The sequence below is a fragment of the Aotus nancymaae genome, unplaced genomic scaffold (genome assembly GCF_030222135.1).
Source record: "Aotus nancymaae isolate 86718 unplaced genomic scaffold, 86718_ANA_hifiasm-v0.15.2.pri h1tg000094l, whole genome shotgun sequence".
Classification (NCBI taxonomy): Eukaryota; Metazoa; Chordata; class Mammalia; order Primates; family Aotidae; genus Aotus; species Aotus nancymaae.
Window position 1 is genome coordinate 16,135 of NW_026988509.1, and position 7,713 is coordinate 23,847.

Consider the following 7,713-nt stretch of genomic DNA (forward strand, 5'->3'; position numbering starts at 1 on the left):
CTCTTCATTTTCTTCCTCGATAAGATAGCATTTGTATTGCTAATGTTATTCCCATCGCTACTGCCTGGAGAAAATTCTTATAATAAAAATAGTTACAGGGCTAGGTGCGGTGGCTCACACCTGTAATCCCAGCACTTTGGTAGGGCAAAGTGGGCAGATCACCTGAGGTTAAGAGTTTGAGACCAGCCTGGCCAACGTGGTGAAACATGTCTCTACTAAAAATACAAAAATTAGCCAGGTGTGGTGGTACATGCCTGTAATCCCAGCTACTCAGGAGGCTAGGCAGGAGAATTGCTTGAACCCAGAAGTGGAGGTTGCAGTGAGCCAAGATTACACCACTGCACTCTAGACTGTGTGACAGAGCGAGACTCTATCTCAAAATAAATAAATAAATAAAATTAGTCAGGCATGGTGGTGTGTGCCTGTAATCCCAGCTCTTTGGGAGGCTGAGGTAGGAGAATAGCTTGAACGTGGGAGGTGGAGGTTGCAGTGAGCCGAGATCTTGCCACTGCACTCCAGCCTGGGAGAAAGAGTGAGACTGCCGCAAAAAAAAAGTTACAAAAACAAAATTTACCAGAACTTATAACTAAGATGTACCATGTAGGGGACAATAACCACTACAAGACACTTGAGACTGGGGTCACTCACTGAAAGGCATCTAGAGACCAGGCAGGACAAATGAGTGAAGAAGGTGGATATGTGACCAAAGGAAGAGTGAGGATGGAGTACACACACCAAGTCACTTAACTTCAAATTGTGCAAACAGTGAGCAGACCAAATAAAGCACACTCTTTACCCCCACTCTGCATCATGCCTCCTTTCCCCCAGTTTATAACCCCTGTATATTTGGTATACCATTCTTAAAGACACTGAATACGCAAGAACATGAAAATACTCCCTAGGCCACATACTTCATTCTCTTCTTATGGCCTCCTCTTTTCCATGTAGCTTTCTTATTCTCCCACACTGTGAAGCAATCTGACATCATGAGTGTCCCCTGATTAAACATAAAATCGGGTATCTCCTCCAAGCCCAGATGCCCAGAGACATCTACAAAGGCAAAAGTGGACATGAAGTAGAGGTTAAGACTGCATTTTTCTCTGCTTGCTTCTCTTACTTTACCACCAGTTTTGATTTTTACCCTTAGACCAAATACAAAACCACTGAATATGTTTTCTAAATAGCTGTTTTATTTTGAAGTCCACAATCTTTATTAGTTTGTTAGACCCGTAACAGAGGACCACAGACTAGCGAGATCAAACATCAGAAATATATTTCTTTGTAGTCTGGAGGATGGAAATCCAAGTGAAGGTGTCAGCAGAGCTGGTTTCTTCTGAGTCCTCTTTCCTTGACTTGTAGATGACCACCTTCTCCCTGTGTCTTCACATGGGCTTTCCTCTGTGCCTGGGTCCTAATTTCCTCTTCCTATAAGGACACTAGTCATATGCTGGATGAAGGCCCACCCTGATGACCTCTTTTTAACTTAATTACTTCTTTAAGGACCCTATCTTTAAACACATTCACATTCTGAAGTACTGGGGATTAGGACGTCAGCATATGAAATTTGGGGGATACACAATTTAGCACATCGCATCCACTAAAAATCTCTTGTAGGTTTACTTTCTGTTACATCATAGATTTTTTCTAATAAACTATGTTCAGGTAGAATTTAATAAACCAACAGTTTTTAACAGAGAACTCGTTTGAAATGCAAATTTTAGGGACCCATCCCAAACCTTCTGAATCAGAAATTCCGAGGGTGGGGGCTGAGCAGCCTAATTTTTAACATATCTTTCTGGTGACTGCAATGCACACTAAAGTGTGAGAACCTCTGAAATTAATAAATGGTAATTTTAACATACTTTAAAGAGCATTTTGTTAATTTAACTTTATTCTTTAAACTTTTGTTTTAGGTATAACAAACCATCTGAAGGTCTGTTATATAGGTAAATATGTGTCACAGGGGCTTGTTGCACAGATTATTTTCTCACACAAGTACTAAGCCTAGTTCCCAATAGTTATTTTTTCTGATCCTCTCCCTTCCTCCTCCTCTCGCCCTCCACCCTCAAGGAGGCCCCATTGTCTGCTGTTCCCCTCTATGTGTCCATGTATTTTCATCATTTAAGTCCCACTTAAAGTGAGAGCATGTAGTATTTGGTTTTCTGTTCCTGCATTAGTTTGCTAAGGATAATGGCCTCCAGCTTCATCCATGTTCCTGCAAAAGGCATAATCTCATTCTTTTTATGGCTGCATAGTATTCCGTGGTATATACGTACCACATTTTCTTTATCCACTTTGCTACTGATGGGCATTGAGGTTGATTCCATGTATTTGCAACTGTGAAAGGTGCTGCAATGAACATATGCATGCGTGTGCCTTTATGGTAGAATGATTCATTACACGGGGTGTATCAGTAATGGGATTGAATGGCAGCTCTGTTTTAGCTCTTTGAGGAATCACCACACTGCTTTCCACAATGGTTGAACTAATTTACACTCCCGCCAATAGTGTATAAGCATTCTCTTTTCTCCACAACCTTGCCAGCATCTGTTAGTTTTTGACTTTTTAATAATAGACATTCTGACTGGTGTGAGATGGTATCTCATTGTGGTTTTGATTTGCATTTCTCTAATGATCAGTGATATTGAGCTTTTTTCATATGCTTATTGGCCACATGTATGTCTTCTTTTGCAAAGTGTCTATTCATGTCCTTCGCTTACCTTTTAATGGTTTTTGTTTTGTTTTGTTTTTGTTGTTGTTGAAATTTGTCAAAGTTTCTTATAGATGCTGGATATTAGACCTTTGTCAGATGTGTAGTTTGCAAATATTTTCTCCCATTCTGTAGGTTGTCTGTTTGTTCTGCTAATGGTTTCTTTTGCTGTGAAGAAGCTCTTAAGTTTAATCCAATTTGTCAATTTTTGCTTTTGTCACAATTGCTTTTGGTATGAAAATGAAGTCTTTGCCAGTTTCTATGTGCTGAATGGTACTGCTTAGGCTTTTCTTTCAGAATTTTTATAGTTTTGGAATTTACATTTAAGTATTTAATCCATCTTAAGTTGATTTTTGTGTATGGTATAAAATAGGAGTCCAATTTCAGTCTTCTGCATACGTCTAGCCAGTTCTCCCAACACCATTTATTGACTGGGGAGTCCTTTCTAGAAAGAGTATTTTGAATGGAATAATGTGGTAGGTTCTTTTTTAAGGCAAAGAATTCTTTTAAAAATGTGAGTAATCACCTTCTAATTTTTGTATTCTGAAAATTCTGAATTTTACTGCTAACCCTTTTTTTATAAGTAGGCATATCAGCATGTCATTTGATTAAGTCTGATGTTCACACTTTGCAACGATTTTGAGTATACAGTCATATATATGTGAATATATATATTGCTAACTCTTATCTTTATCTTGCTAATTTCCACTAGGCTTACTAGTTAATATCTCTCATGTTCTATTTCAATTTATTCAGGTCAAACCCCAATTGCAGCTTCCTCCAATGACTTGTCCCAAGCATTTTTCCTTCCTTGAAAGGAGATCCCCCAGGCTGAACTGAGCACTGATCAAAATTCCTTGTGTCACACTACTTCAGAACTACCAAAATTACAGATTTAAGTAGAGGTCCTTCCAGTTTTTTCCTCTTACATTCTAGAATTACAAATCAGTTCAATTGAAAAGACAGATGCTTTTCTGGCTATTTTGTGCCCAGAGGTAGAAAAATTACTTCTAACAGCTACTAAGTCTTGTTTTGATTGTTGTTGTTTTAGTCCCAAATATTTCAGCAGCAGATAATTAAACATAAGAAGCTCAGAGGTGGCTTGCCGAAATGAATTTTATTCCTTTCGCAGACAACCAGACCTTTGGCATTTTTTTGTCTATGAAAATCACATTTTGGTAAAACACTCATACAAAACACACACACACACACATACACACACACACATGCATGTGAGCACTTTTCTCTGTGGAGGACAATGGTGGCGAGGACACTATGCATTTGTCATCTAATCAAAATGGGAATTCACACTTTTTCTGAGCCAGTAACAAAAGTACCTTTAATTTTATTTTTCCTTATTTATTATTATTATTTTTCTAAAGGCTAAGTCTCACTCTGTTGCCCAGGCTGGACTGCAATGGCATGATCATGGCTCAGTATAGCCACAACCTCCTGGGCTCAAGCAATCTTCCCACCTCAGCTTCCCAAGTAGCTGCAGCTACATGCTAGCACCACCATGTTCAGCTGGTTTTTTGTATTTTTTGTGGAGATGGGGTTTTGCCATGTTGGCCAGGCTTGTCTTGAACTCCTGGCTCAAGCAATCTGCCCATCTGACCCCCTGAAGTGTTTGGATAACAGGTGTAAGCCACCACTGCTGGCCTAATTTTATTTTTCATTAAAAAATATTTAATCATCCAAATGATAGGTATTATGCTTGATTAGTCTTTAGAATACTAACATTTTCATGAAGGCATTCAACCTAAATGGAGGTGAGGTGGTCTAAAATTATGGCAGAAAGAGAAATGGAAGGCTAGTGACCAGTAAACAGTGTCAAATCAAGACCACTGTCATCACTGAATAATGAGCCTCTGAAGATTCATCTTGTAGGATAGTAGCTTTAACATGTTAATGAATCATAGATGGGTAACTCTGACAATCTGATTAAAGCTATGGAACCTCTCCTGAAAATAATGCACCCAAGCCCATACATACCATTCTAAATACAATACGAGGGGGCTTGCAGGCCCTCATATAAGCATTCTCACTGTTATAGGACAGACCTTGGGCCCAGTCTTGAACTCAAGTCAAACATCATCAGAAATTAAGGTTATTAACTCTTTTTCCCAAAGATCTGTATAAAGATTTTTTTGTAACGTTTGAAATATATGTATTTAATTTTTTATTGAGCCTTTAGTATATAAAATAGTCTGCAAAACCCAGTCCTTGCTCATAGAGAAGGGTGATAGGAAGTAATGACAGGAGATATAAATGCTATAAGAGGGGTGAAAACATTTTTTAAGTTTAAGTGAAAGAGATACTGTGTTCAACTAAAAAGGCGGTGGGGGGGCGGGGAGGAATTAAGAAAAACTTCAAGGCACTGGATAAACGGTTTACAAGATGAAAAGAATTTAAAAGGTATAGTTGGCCAGAGGAGGTGAAAAGGGAGGAGAGAGAAAAGATCTTTCAGGAGAAAGGAAGAACCTTAGCATAAAGTATACAACCAGGAGAATGAAGTAGTTTTTAGAATCCCCTTTGATTACAGCGGTGATACTCAATCCCAGCTGTACATTCTAATTACCTGGAGATTTTTTTTTTTTTTTGAGACGGAGTTTCGTTCTTTGTTACCCAGGCTGGAGTGCAATGGCACGATCTCGGCTCACCGCAACCTCCGCCTCCTGGGTTCAGGCAATTCTCCTGCCTCAGCCTCCTGAGTAGCTGGGATTACAGGCACGCGCCACCATGCCCAGCTAATTTCTTGTAATTTTAGTTCAGACGGGCTTTCCTCATGTTGACCAGGATGGTCTCGATCTCTTGACCTCGTGATCCACCCGCCTCAGCCTCCCAAAGTGCTGGGATTACAGGCGTGAGCCACCGCGCCCCGCAGATTTTGGGTTTCTTTTTTTAATAAGATGGGGTTTCACCATGATGGCCAGGCTGATCTTTAACTATTGACCTGAGGTGATCTACCCACTTCGGCCTCCCAAAGTGCTAGGATTACTGACGTGAGCCACAGCGCCCGGCCCAATCTCTCTGATTTTTAAAAATAAAGTTGGCAGGGCATGGTGGCTGATGCCTGTAATCCAAGCACTTTGGAGACCAAGGTGGGCGGATCACCTGAGGTTGTGGGTTCAAGACCAGCCTCACCAACGCAGTGAAACCCCGTCTTTTAAAAAAAATAATAAATAAATTAAAAAATAAATAAAGTTAAGGCTGGGTGTGAGGCTCACGGCCACAATACATGCACTTTGGGAGACTGAGGTGAGTGGAACACCTGAGGTGAGCAGTTCGAAAGCAGCCTGGCCAACATGATGAAACCCGGTCTCTTCGAAAAATACAAAAAATTAGTTGAGCACGGTGGCCAGGACCTGTAATCTCAGCTACTCTGGAGGCTGAGAGAAGAGGATCACTTGAACCTGGGGGGCAGAGGTTGCAGTGAGCCAAGATCCTGAAACCGTACTGCAGCCTATGCAACAAGAAGAAAACTCTGTCTCAAAAATAAATAAAAAATAAATAATTAAATAATAAAATCCAGACTGGGCACAGTGATTCACCCCTGTAATCTCAGCATTTTGGGAGACTGAGAAAGGAAGATTGTTTGAGGCTAGCAGTTTGAAACCAGCCAGGGTGACAGAACAAGTTCCTATCTCAACAAAAATTTAGCTGGGCGTGGTGCTGTGCACCTGTAGTCCTAGCTACTCAGGAAGCTGAGGTGGGAGGATTGCTTAAGACCTAGAAGTGGGAGGCTGCAGTAAGCTACGATTGCACCAATGCACTCCAGCCTGAGGGACAGAGCAAGATCATTTCTGTAAAAAAAAAAAAAACTAAACAAATATAAGCTTCTTTTTTTTGAGACAGACTCTTGCTCTGTCACCCAGGCTGGAGTGCAGTGGCGCGATCTCGGCTCACTGCAACCTCCGCCATCCGGGTTCAAGTGATCCTCCTGCCTCACCCTCCTGAGTAGCTGGGATTACAGACGCACACCACCATATCTGCCAAATTTTTGTATTTTAGTAGAGAGAGGCTTTCACTATGTTGGTCAGGCTGGCCTTGAACTGCTGACCTCGTGATCCACATGTCTCTGCCTCCCAAAGTGTTGGGATTACAGGCGTGACCCACTGCACCGGGCCATAATCTGAATTTTTCAGAAGGTTTTTAGATTAAAAGATTTACAGGGCTGGGCATGGAGGCTCTTGCCTATAATCCCAGCACTTTGTGAGGCACAGGCGGGTGGATCACCTGAAGTCAGGAGTTCAAGACCAGCCGGCCAACGTGGTAAAACCTGGTCTCTAATACAAATACAAAAATTGGCCAGGCATAGAGACTCATGCCTGTCATCCAACCCCTTTGGAGGCCAAGGTAAGCGGATCACCTGAGGTCAGGAGTTCAAGACCAGCCTGACCAACATGGTGAAACCTCGTCTTTAAAAAAAAAACAAAAAACACAAAAATTAAGTTGGACACGGCGGCCCACACCTGTAACCCTGGAACTTTGGAAGTCTGAGGTAGGCGGATCATGAGGCCAGAGGTTCCAGACTAGCCTGACCAACATAGTGAAACCCATTCTCTGTAAAAAAATAAATAAATAAAATTAATTAAAAAATTACCTGGGCATGTGCTCGCTTCGGCAGCACATACACTAAAATTGGAATGATACAGAGAAGATTAGCATGGCCCCTGCGCAAGGATGACATGCAAATTCATGAAGCAGTCCATATTTTTTTTCCTGTTTTTAAAAATCAAATAAAAATAAGTTTAAAGTTAAAGTTAAAAAGCAAAGAAAATTAGCTGGGCACGGTGGGGGACACCTGTAAACCCAACTACCTGGGAGGCTGAGGCAGGAGAATCGCTTGAACCAAGGAGGCAGAGGTTGCAAGGAGCCAAGATCGCACCATTGCAGTCCAGCCTGGGTGACAAGAGGGAAACTCTATCTCATAAAAAGGCGGGTCAGGGGGGATTTATCCAGCACCTCGTTTTTGCAATTGTAGACACTGATCTCTCCGTTTT

General features: G+C 41.2%; 1 non-coding gene across 1 annotated transcript; it reads left to right on the forward strand.

Annotated features, from left to right (window-relative positions):
* Positions 1-7,321: 7,321 nt before the first annotated feature.
* LOC135271876 (U6 spliceosomal RNA) lies at positions 7,322-7,428 on the forward strand. The gene has a single exon (XR_010339992.1). It is a non-coding gene; the product is annotated as a U6 spliceosomal RNA (small nuclear RNA).
* The last annotated feature ends 285 nt before the right edge of the window (positions 7,429-7,713 follow it).